The 12,570-nt window shown below is 46.7% G+C and overlaps 1 long non-coding RNA gene across 1 annotated transcript; it reads right to left on the minus strand.

Moving 5' to 3' along the window:
• Positions 1-5,084, minus strand: LOC145875804 (uncharacterized). Its single transcript, XR_014391341.1, has 3 exons — positions 4,980-5,084; positions 440-608; positions 1-260 (listed from the first exon to the last, which is right to left on the minus strand). It is a non-coding gene; the product is annotated as an uncharacterized LOC145875804 (long non-coding RNA).
• Positions 5,085-12,570: the final 7,486 nt, after the last annotated feature.

Consider the following 12,570-nt stretch of genomic DNA (forward strand, 5'->3'; position numbering starts at 1 on the left):
ATGTTAGTATTATAGTAGTATTACTGCTATAAAGTATTACCACCTCTCTCCTCCTCCTTTCCTGCTCGCGGCGTCTCGCCAGCTCCCTCTGCTGGTCCATGGCGTTCTGCTGCGGCCGAGGGTGTGGCCTGTTGAGTGGGAGGGGCCTGTGGGGAGTCGGCGGGAGGGGTTGAGGCGAAAGTTGCTCCTGGCGACGGCGAGTGTCCTCCTGGACACGCCCCCTCCCCTGCTGCTCCACAGAGTCCTCGTCGTCACGGCTACTGGAGAAGAGAAAGTGGAGTGTCAGAGGGGGATGAGCTTAGATGGGGTGCTAGAATGAGCTTCTCCCTTTATCCATCCTTCCCTTTTTTCTCACCATAGTTTCTACCTCGGCTGAGAGGTCTTCTCCCTCTCCTCCTCCTCCTCCCTTTCCCTCCCTCCATCCATCCTTCCCTCTTACCGTAGTTTCTCCTGCTCTCTCCTGGCCTGTGCTTTTAGCTGTTTCTCTCTCTCCTTCTCTCGGGCGACGCGACGGACCTGTTCGAAGCTGTCGCTAGAGGAGCGGACAGCGGAGGCGGGGGTGGACTGAGAACGCTGGGCCAAGAACCCATGTTCTTTAACTTCACATCCTGGGAGGGGAGGGAGAAAGTGTAGTGGGAGGGGGAAGAGTGCCACACAGACATTTCGTTAACACCCACTTTTTAAAGACATTTCACCTCCATTTTAATAACACTACCTTACAGGAGAAGTTATTTTTTTTTTACAACTAAATCTATTTTATTTATGTAAGTTGAATTTCATAGTAAGGGTCCAAGACACTTTTTTTTTGTGATTTCACATGCTTTTGAGAAACTTACCCCAACCAGCAAATCATGTTTTTGGGAAACCCGAGCAAATCACATCCTCATTTTGTAGTTGTGTTTCGTTTAAAGCCTATTTATTTTTGTTACAAGCCGTGTTTCGTTAAAGCCTGTGTAAAGTTAATTTGTTTCAATGTACCGGTAGGCACCTGCGGCTTATAGACATGTGTGACTTATTTATGTTCAAAATAATACTTTTTTTTTTAAAATTCAGTGGGTGCGGCTTATATTGAGGTGCGCTTAATAGTCCGGGAAATTACGCCAGTTGTTCTGTATAGACGCATAAACACTCCCGTCTACAGACTTCCTTTGGACGACCGATATCTAAATGAGGCTTTGGCTAGTTGTTCTGGACGACCGATATCTAATGAGGCTTTGGCTAGTTGTCCTGGACGACCGATATCTAATGAGGCTTTGGCTAGTTGTTCTGGACGACCGATATCTAATGAGGCTTTGGCTAGTTGTTCTGGACGACCGATATCTAATGAGGCTTTGGCTAGTTGTTCTGGACGACCGATATCTAATGAGGCTTTGGCTAGTTGTTCTGGACGACCGATATCTAATGAGGCTTTGGCTAGTTGTCCTGGACGACCGATATCTAATGAGGCTTTGGCTAGTTGTTCTGGACGACCGATATCTAATGAGGCTTTGGCTAGTTGTCCTGGACGACCGATATCTAATGAGGCTTTGGCTAGTTGTCCTGGACGACCGATATCTAATGAGGCTTTGGCTAGTTGTCCTGGACGACCGATATCTAATGAGGCTTTGGCTAGTTGTCCTGGACGACCGATATCTAATGAGGCTTTGGCTAGTTGTCCTGGACGACCGATATCTAATGAGGCTTTGGCTAGTTGTCCTGGACGACCGATATCTAATGAGGCTTTGGCTAGTTGTCCTGGACGACCGATATCTAATGAGGCTTTGGCTAGTTGTCCTGGACGACCGATATCTAATGAGGCTTTGGCTAGTTGTCCTGGACGACCGATATCTAATGAGGCTTTGGCTAGTTGTCCTGGACGACCGATATCTAATGAGGCTTTGGCTAGTTGTCCTGGACGACCGATATCTAATGAGGCTTTGGCTAGTTGTTCTGGACGACCGATATCTAATGAGGCTTTGGCTAGTTGTTCTGGACGACCGATATCTAATGAGGCTTTGGCTAGTTGTTCTGGACGACCGATATCTAATGAGGCTTTGGCTAGTTGTTCTGGACGACCGATATCTAATGAGGCTTTGGCTAGTTGTCCTGGACGACCGATATCTAATGAGGCTTTGGCTAGTTGTCCTGGACGACCGATATCTAATGAGGCTTTGGCTAGTTGTCCTGGACGACCGATATCTAATGAGGCTTTGGCTAGTTGTCCTGGACGACCGATATCTAATGAGGCTTTGGCTAGTTGTCCTGGACGACCGATATCTAATGAGGCTTTGGCTAGTTGTCCTGGACGACCGATATCTAATGAGGCTTTGGCTAGTTGTCCTGGACGACCGATATCTAATGAGGCTTTGGCTAGTTGTCCTGGACGACCGATATCTAATGAGGCTTTGGCTAGTTGTCCTGGACGACCGATATCTAATGAGGCTTTGGCTAGTTGTCCTGGACGACCGATATCTAATGAGGCTTTGGCTAGTTGTCCTGGACGACCGATATCTAATGAGGCTTTGGCTAGTTGTCCTGGACGACCGATATCTAATGAGGCTTTGGCTAGTTGTCCTGGACGACCGATATCTAATGAGGCTTTGGCTAGTTGTCCTGGACGACCGATATCTAATGAGGCTTTGGCTAGTTGTCCTGGACGACCGATATCTAATGAGGCTTTGGCTAGTTGTCCTGGACGACCGATATCTAATGAGGCTTTGGCTAGTTGTCCTGGACGACCGATATCTAATGAGGCTTTGGCTAGTTGTCCTGGACGACCGATATCTAATGAGGCTTTGGCTAGTTGTCCTGGACGACCGATATCTAATGAGGCTTTGGCTAGTTGTCCTGGACGACCGATATCTAATGAGGCTTTGGCTAGTTGTTCTGGACGACCGATATCTAATGAGGCTTTGGCTAGTTGTCCTGGACGACCGATATCTAATGAGGCTTTGGCTAGTTGTCCTGGACGACCGATATCTAATGAGGCTTTGGCTAGTTGTCCTGGACGACCGATATCTAATGAGGCTTTGGCTAGTTGTCCTGGACGACCGATATCTAATGAGGCTTTGGCTAGTTGTCCTGGACGACCGATATCTAATGAGGCTTTGGCTAGTTGTCCTGGACGACCGATATCTAATGAGGCTTTGGCTAGTTGTCCTGGACGACCGATATCTAATGAGGCTTTGGCTAGTTGTCCTGGACGACCGATATCTAATGAGGCTTTGGCTAGTTGTCCTGGACGACCGATATCTAATGAGGCTTTGGCTAGTTGTCCTGGACGACCGATATCTAATGAGGCTTTGGCTAGTTGTCCTGGACGACCGATATCTAATGAGGCTTTGGCTAGTTGTCCTGGACGACCGATATCTAATGAGGCTTTGGCTAGTTGTCCTGGACGACCGATATCTAATGAGGCTTTGGCTAGTTGTCCTGGACGACCGATATCTAATGAGGCTTTGGCTAGTTGTCCTGGACGACCGATATCTAATGAGGCTTTGGCTAGTTGTCCTGGACGACCGATATCTAATGAGGCTTTGGCTAGTTGTCCTGGACGACCGATATCTAATGAGGCTTTGGCTAGTTGTCCTGGACGACCGATATCTAATGAGGCTTTGGCTAGTTGTCCTGGACGACCGATATCTAATGAGGCTTTGGCTAGTTGTCCTGGACGACCGATATCTAATGAGGCTTTGGCTAGTTGTCCTGGACGACCGATATCTAATGAGGCTTTGGCTAGTTGTCCTGGACGACCGATATCTAATGAGGCTTTGGCTAGTTGTCCTGGACGACCGATATCTAATGAGGCTTTGGCTAGTTGTCCTGGACGACCGATATCTAATGAGGCTTTGGCTAGTTGTCCTGGACGACCGATATCTAATGAGGCTTTGGCTAGTTGTCCTGGACGACCGATATCTAATGAGGCTTTGGCTAGTTGTCCTGGACGACCGATATCTAATGAGGCTTTGGCTAGTTGTCCTGGACGACCGATATCTAATGAGGCTTTGGCTAGTTGTCCTGGACGACCGATATCTAATGAGGCTTTGGCTAGTTGTCCTGGACGACCGATATCTAATGAGGCTTTGGCTAGTTGTTCTGGACGACCGATATCTAATGAGGCTTTGGCTAGTTGTTCTGGACGACCGATATCTAATGAGGCTTTGGCTAGTTGTTCTGGACGACCGATATCTAATGAGGCTTTGGCTAGTTGTTCTGGACGACCGATATCTAATGAGGCTTTGGCTAGTTGTTCTGGACGACCGATATCTAATGAGGCTTTGGCTAGTTGTTCTGGACGACCGATATCTAATGAGGCTTTGGCTAGTTGTCCTGGACGACCGATATCTAATGAGGCTTTGGCTAGTTGTTCTGGACGACCGATATCTAATGAGGCTTTGGCTAGTTGTCCTGGACGACCGATATCTAATGAGGCTTTGGCTAGTTGTTCTGGACGACCGATATCTAATGAGGCTTTGGCCCCTGAAAAAGGGGAGAAATAATCACGAGAGTGATACGGTATTGTTTCCTCACTGAGAACTTTTACTGCAAATCATTTTACCAAAGTAACACATTTTACAAAACAACAGATCTACAGGAAAGAGCTAGTGTTGTAGGGTACAAGGCTTATTCAAGTCACAACAGTATACGCTGTAATTCACTGAAACATACACTCATTTCAATATAACTGTCAAGCACAAAGCTTTAACTCAGTAAACCATAACTCAATTTATCAACAGTCAATAAAGTGTTTGAAAAACCATTATACAAAAAACACCGCAAAATATCTTATTAATAACAACGCACATGTTCATTGACGATCGAAATAAAATGGCAGCTACTCTCAGTACGAAGCCTTCGCTGCAACCGAACAGGGCTCATATTACTCTCTGCAAACTGAACTCTAACTTCCTCAAGATGTTACTAAGACACAGCTTAAACACTCTTGACATGTTAGCGAGTTATTACATTTAAATGACTCTGTTTTATCATCAATAACGTACTTGGAAAAGGGGAGAAATAATCCCGAGTGTGATACGGTATTGTTTCCTCACTGAGAACTTTTACTGTAATGAGGAAAAGACCGCGATTTCCCCGCGAACTTGGCTGGAGACCAGAGCAATCGATCTCAGGCTCATAGATTAAAGAGCATTTAGTAGATCACAGATTAACACTTTTCCACTTCAATTTGGCACCACAAAATAAAGTAATCAATATAACGGTTTACACATTCCTTTTACAATTCTTACCTTTTGTACGCTTGATGGATTTTTAACTTTTTAACACAATTATATGAATGTTATCCATCTCTATCAACTAATACAGAATGCATGATATTTTTAACCTTAGATGTTTTAAGATCCTCACATACTATGAACTTACTAATAATTTTTAATGTATAACAGGCTATGAGTATTTCCTGTAACCTGTCACATATACAGGGGGTACCAGGTAGTAATGAGGCTATATACAGGGGGTACCAGGTAGTAATGAGGCTATATACAGGGGGTACCAGGTAGTAATGAGGCTATATACAGGGGGTACCAGGTAGTAATGAGGCTATATACAGGGGGTACCAGGTAGTAATGAGGCTAAATACAGGGGGTACCAGGTAGTAATGAGGCTATATACAGGGGGTACCAGGTAGTAATGAGGCTATATACAGGGGGTACCGGGTAGTAATGAGGCTATATACAGGGGGTACCAGGTAGTAATGAGGCTAAATACAGGGGGTACCGGGTAGTAATGAGGCTATATACAGGGGGTACCAGGTAGTAATGAGGCTATATACAGGGGGTACCAGGTAGTAATGAGGCTATATACAGGGGGTACCAGGTAGTAATGAGGCTATATACAGGGGGTACCAGGTAGTAATGAGGCTATATACAGGGGGTACCAGGTAGTAATGAGGCTATATACAGGGGGTACCAGGTAGTAATGAGGCTATATACAGGGGGTACCAGGTAGTAATGAGGCTATATACAGGGGGTACCAGGTAGTAATGAGGCTATATACAGGGGGTACCAGGTAGTAATGAGGCTATATACAGGGGGTACCAGGTAGTAATGAGGCTATATACAGGGGGTACCAGGTAGTAATGAGGCTATATACAGGGGGTACCGGGTAGTAATGAGGTTATATACAGGGGGTACCAGGTAGTAATGAGGCTATATACAGGGGGTACCGGGTAGTAATGAGGCTATATACAGGGGGTACCAGGTAGTAATGAGGTTATATACAGGGGGTACCGGGTAGTAATGAGGCTATATACAGGGGGTACCGGGTAGTAATGAGGTTATATACAGGGGGTACCAGGTAGTAATGAGGCTATATACAGGGGGTACCAGGTAGTAATGAGGTTATATACAGGGGGTACCTCCTCTCCTCTCTGACTAATGACTGACTCCTGGAGGATCCTGGGAGCGTCCGCGGACAGGATGGCGTGCATTGCCACGGCGATGATCGTCCCCGCCCCATCTCCCTCAGCATCTCCGCTGCCGCCACGAAACCCACCGCATCATCGATGATGTCATCCTGACACACACACACACACACACACACACACACACACACACACACACACACACACACACACACACACACACACACAGAGACTGATAGATTATGGTAAAGGTCCTGAGGACAGGGTACTAACCTACCCAACCCTCTAACGGGGTACTAACCTACCCAACCCTCTAACGGGGTACTAACCTAACCAACCCTCTAACGGGGTACTAACCTACCCAACCCTCTAACAGGGTACTAACCTACCCAACCCTCTAACAGGGTACTAACCTACCCAACCCTCTAACGGGGTACTAACCTACCCAACCCTCTAACAGGGTACTAACCTACCCAACCCTCTAACAGGGTACTAACCTACCCAACCCTCTAACAGGGTACTAACCTACCCAACCCTCTAACGGGGTACTAACCTACCCAACCCTCTAACAGGGTACTAACCTACCCAACCCTCTAACAGGGTACTAACCTACCCAACCCTCTAACGGGGTACTAACCTACCCAACCCTCTAACGGGGTACTAACCTACCCAACCCTCTAACGGGGTACTAACCTACCCAACCCTCTAACGGGGTACTAACCTACCCAACCCTCTAACAGGGTACTAACCTACCCAACCCTCTAACGGGGTACTAACCCACCCAACCCTCTAACGGGGTACTAACCCACCCAACCCTCTAACAGGGTACTAACCTACCCAACCCTCTAACAGGGTACTAACCTACCCAACCCTCTAACGGGGTACTAACCTACCCAACCCTCTAACGGGGTACTAACCTACCCAACCCTCTAACAGGGTACTAACCTACCCAACCCTCTAACGGGGTACTAACCTACCCAACCCTCTAACGGGGTACTAACCTACCCAACCCTCTAACAGGGTACTAACCTACCCAACCCTCTAACAGGGTACTAACCTACCCAACCCTCTAACGGGGTACTAACCTACCCAACCCTCTAACAGGGTACTAACCTACCCAACCCTCTAACAGGGTACTAACCTACCCAACCCTCTAACTAACAGGGTACTAACCTACCCAACCCTCTAACTAACAGGGTACTAACCCACCAACCCTCTAACAGGGTACTAACCTACCCAACCCTCTAACGGGGTACTAACCTACCCAACCCTCTAACAGGGTACTAACCTACCCAACCCTCTAACAGGGTACTAACCTACCCAACCCTCTAACGGGGTACTAACCTACCCAACCCTCTAACAGGGTACTAACCTACCCAACCCTCTAACAGGGTACTAACCTACCCAACCCTCTAACGGGGTACTAACCTACCCAACCCTCTAACAGGGTACTAACCTACCCAACCCTCTAACAGGGTACTAACCTACCCAACCCTCTAACTAACAGGGTACTAACCTACCCAACCCTCTAACAGGGTACTAACCCACCAACCCTCTAACAGGGTACTAACCTACCCAACCCTCTAACGGGGTACTAACCTACCCAACCCTCTAACAGGGTACTAACCTACCCAACCCTCTAACAGGGTACTAACCTACCCAACCCTCTAACGGGGTACTAACCTACCCAACCCTCTAACAGGGTACTAACCCACCAACCCTCTAACAGGGTACTAACCTACCCAACCCTCTAACGGGGTACTAACCTACCCAACCCCCTAACAGGGTACTAACCTACCCAACCCTCTAACGGGGTACTAACCTACCCAACCCTCTAACGGGGTACTAACCTACCCAACCCTCTAACAGGGTACTAACCTACCCAACCCCCTAACAGGGTACTAACCTACCCAACCCCCTAACAGGGTACTAACCTACCCAACCCTCTAACAGGGTACTAACCTACCCAAACCTCTAACGGGGTACTAACCTACCCAACCCTCTAACGGGGTACTAACCTACCCAACCCTCTAACGGGGTACTAACCTACCCAACCCTCTAACGGGGTACTAACCTACCCAACCCTCTAACGGGGTACTAACCTACCCAACCCCCTAACAGGGTACTAACCTACCCAACCATCTAACAGGGTACTAACCTACCCAACCCTCTAACAGGGTACTAACCTACCCAACCCCCTAACAGGGTACTAACCTACCCAACCCCCTAACAGGGTACTAACCTACCCAACCCTCTAACAGGGTACTAACCTACCCAACCCTCTAACGGGGTACTAACCCACCCAACCCTCTAACGGGGTACTAACCCACCCAACCCTCTAACGGGGTACTAACCCACCCAACCCTCTAACGGGGTACTAACCTACCCAACCCTCTAACGGGGTACTAACCTACCCAACCCTCTAACGGGGTACTAACCTACCCAACCCTCTAACGGGGTACTAACCTACCCAACCCTCTAACGGGGTACTAACCTACCCAACCCTCTAACGGGGTACTAACCTACCCAACCCTCTAACGGGGTACTAACCTACCCAACCCTCTAACGGGGTACTAACCTACCCAACCCTCTAACGGGGTACTAACCTACCCAACCCTCTAACGGGGTACTAACCTACCCAACCCTCTAACGGGGTACTAACCCACCCAACCCTCTAACGGGGTACTAACCTACCCAACCCTCTAACGGGGTACTAACCTACCCAACCCTCTAACGGGGTACTAACCTACCCAACCCTCTAACAGGGTACTAACCCACCCAACCCTCTAACAGGGTACTAACCTACCCAACCCTCTAACAGGGTACTAACCTACCCAACCCTCTAACGGGGTACTAACCTACCCAACCCTCTAACTAACAGGGTACTAACCTACCCAACCCCCTAACAGGGTACTAACCTACCCAACCCTCTAACAGGGTACTAACCTACCCAACCCTCTAACAGGGTACTAACCTACCCAACCCTCTAACAGGGTACTAACCTACCCAACCCTCTAACAGGGTACTAACCTACCCAACCCTCTAACAGGGTACTAACCTACCCAACCCTCTAACGGGGTACTAACCTACCCAACCCTCTAACAGGGTACTAACCTACCCAACCCTGCCTTTAGGGAACTGTGGTTGTGGGTAGTGTAGTCCTACCTCCTCCTGTATGTACTGCAGTAGGAGGGGGTTGTGGGTAGTGTAGTCCTACCTCCTCCTGTACATACTGCAGTAGGAGGGGGTTGTGGGTAGTGTAATCCTACCTCCTCCTGGATGTACTGCAGTAGGAGGGGGTTGTGGGTAGTGTAGTCCTACCTCCTCCTGTATGTACTGCAGTAGGAGGGGTTGTGGGTAGTGTAGTCCTACCTCCTCCTGTAGATACTGCAGTAGGAGGGGGTTGTGGGTAGTGTAGTCCTACCTCCTGTATGTACTGCAGTAGGAGGGGGTTGTGGGTAGTGTAGTCCTACCTCCTCCTGTACGTACTGCAGTAGGAGGGGGTTGTGGGTAGTGTAGTCCTACCTCCTCCTGTTTGTACTGCAGTAGGAGGGGGTTATGGGTAGTGTAATCCTACCTCCTCCTGGATGTACTGCAGTAGGAGGGGGTTATGCAAATTAACTGAATCCCCCCCAAAAAAACATTTCCACTGCATTTCAGCCCTGCCACAAAAGGACCAGCATGTCAGTGATTCTCTCGTTAACAGGTGTGAGTGTTGACGAGGACAAGGCTGGAGATCACTCTGTCATGCTGATTGAGTTCGAATAACAGACTGGAAGCTTCGGGTGTACACCGTTAGGTTATACTGGATACACCTGGTGTACACCGTTAGTTTATACTGGATACACCTGGTGTACACCGTTAGTTTATACTGGATACACCGGGTGTACAACTTTAGTTTATACTGGATACACCGGGTGTACACCGTTAGTTTATACTGGCTACACCGGGTGTACAACGTTAGTTATACTGGAAACACAGGGTGGACACCATTTAGTTTATACTGGATACACCGGGTGTACAACTTTAGTTTATACTGAATACACCGGGGGTACACCGTTAGTTTATACTGGATACACCGGGTGGGTTAGTTCTTCTTGAGAGAACTAACCCAAAATTAGTCGAACTAACCCAAAATTAGTTGAAAGGCTAAGGGATTCTCTTCCTGAGAAGAAGCTGACATCCTTCAAACAGAGCAAAAAAAGTGGTCCCAAACAATATGTCAAAATGAATAAAAAAATGATACAGCTGTCTTTAATAAGATCAAACTGAACTAACTGCTATCTTGAAATGTTGAAAAAGTGTTTTTAAATAGGCATCCTGTCTTTTGAAAATTAGTTGAAAGGCTAAGTGATTCTCCTCCTGAGAAGAAGCTGACAGCCTTCAAACATAGTGCAAAAAAAGTGTCACTGAGAAATAGGATAATTATGAAACATGAAAACTATATTGTCTGACTCAGCTACTATGCATGTTGGTTGGACAACACGAACACTTCGCTCGCTACATGTGAAAATTAAAAAGGATGGTTAGGATACTTAGCATGTTAGCTAACCCTTCCCTAACCACTAGCCCAGGGGTTCTCAAACTTTTTTGTGATAGCAAATTCATCAGTGACCCCCTCATAATCAGAACACAACTCGAGTGAGATAAAAAAATATCATACAAGGAGTTTTACCATGATTTCGTGTGCAAGGCCGGACAAACCAAGTCTCGGGCCCTGGGAATGAACATTTTAAAGGTCTGCCTCTTGGAGGGAAAAAAACTTGCTAATTTCCTGCATTCTACACATTTTGTCATGGGGCAGAGAAATGTTTCTTGTTGCAACTATAATGCTAATATCCTGCAGTTCTACACATGTTGTCATGGGGCAGAGAAATGTTTCTTGTTGCAACTATAACGCTAATATCCTGCAGTTCTACACATGTCATGGGGCAGAGAAATGTTTCTTGTTGCAACTATAACGCTAATATCCTGCAGTTCTACACATGTTGTCATGAGGCAGAGAGAAAACGACTGTGTAACGAAGACACTGTAAGTTGAGAAGCAGGTGAAACGTTTAATAAAACAACAAACGAGACAACATAACAGTAGCGTCTTTGCATGTACACAGGATCAATACTGACTGGGGAAGGAACCTAAGGGAGGGCCAGATATAGGGGTGGTAATAAGTAAGGTAATGGAGTCCAGGTTTGCCTCATGACAACGTGCAGGTGCTCGTAATGATGGATCCCAGGACCGGCGGTTAGTATACCGGCGACGTCAAACACCGGAGGGGAGGAGCGAGAGCAGACGTGACAGACTGCCACCTCTCATTGAAGCCATGGAAGTTCACGGCCGACCGCACCACTGCAGGCATTGTTAGCAGAAAACAGGATCCCCCATAATAGTGAAATAAATAAATAGAAAGTCAATCATGGTACCAATAAATGCTTCTAATACACCAGATGTATGTCCTTGAACCGATTATGTTTAAATCTCATTTAAAAAGCATTTTTGAAACGGTCTGTTTGAGATACAAGTTTGAGGTGGCTTTTTTAAAGTATTTTTTCTCCAATTAATGCTTCGGCCACAAATACGAGTATAGTCAAAATTATTTGGGTATGAGTTAACAGAACATTAACTTTTAAAAGTTTGATTTTCACTGGACAATTACTTTAAATTACAGTGCATTTATGTAAAAAAAATATAGTATTGAAGTATTGAGATGGAAAATGTATAATAGGTGGAGTACTGTGGATACCAATAGGCTCATGTTGCCCAAGGTTTAATAACAAACATTGTAGATTAATAATATTACATTGTATTGTATTACACCCTCTAAACTTCCACGGATCCCTGGGGCAAAATGTGTTTTTTCAGTTGTTGGATCCCCCCGCACCCTTTTGCCCTCAGAACAACCTCAATGCGTTGGAGCATGGACTCTACAAGGTGTCGAAAGCATTCCACAGGGATGCTGGCCCATGTTGACTCAAATGCTTCCCACAGTTGTGTCAAGTTGGCTGGATGTCCTTTTGTCTTGCCCATTTACCTTCTGAATGGCACACATACACAGTACATGTCTCAATTGTCTCAAGGCTTAAAAAACCTTCTTTAACCTGTCTCCTCTCTTTCATCTACACGGATAGAAGTGGATTTAACAGGTGACATCAATAAGGGATCATATCTTTTTCCTGAATCCCCTGTTTTCAATACAGGTATAACGACACTGAGCT

The sequence above is a fragment of the Salmo salar genome, unplaced genomic scaffold (genome assembly GCF_965601325.2).
Source record: "Salmo salar unplaced genomic scaffold, fSalSal1 ptg000358l, whole genome shotgun sequence".
Lineage (NCBI taxonomy): Eukaryota > Metazoa > Chordata > Actinopteri > Salmoniformes > Salmonidae > Salmo > Salmo salar.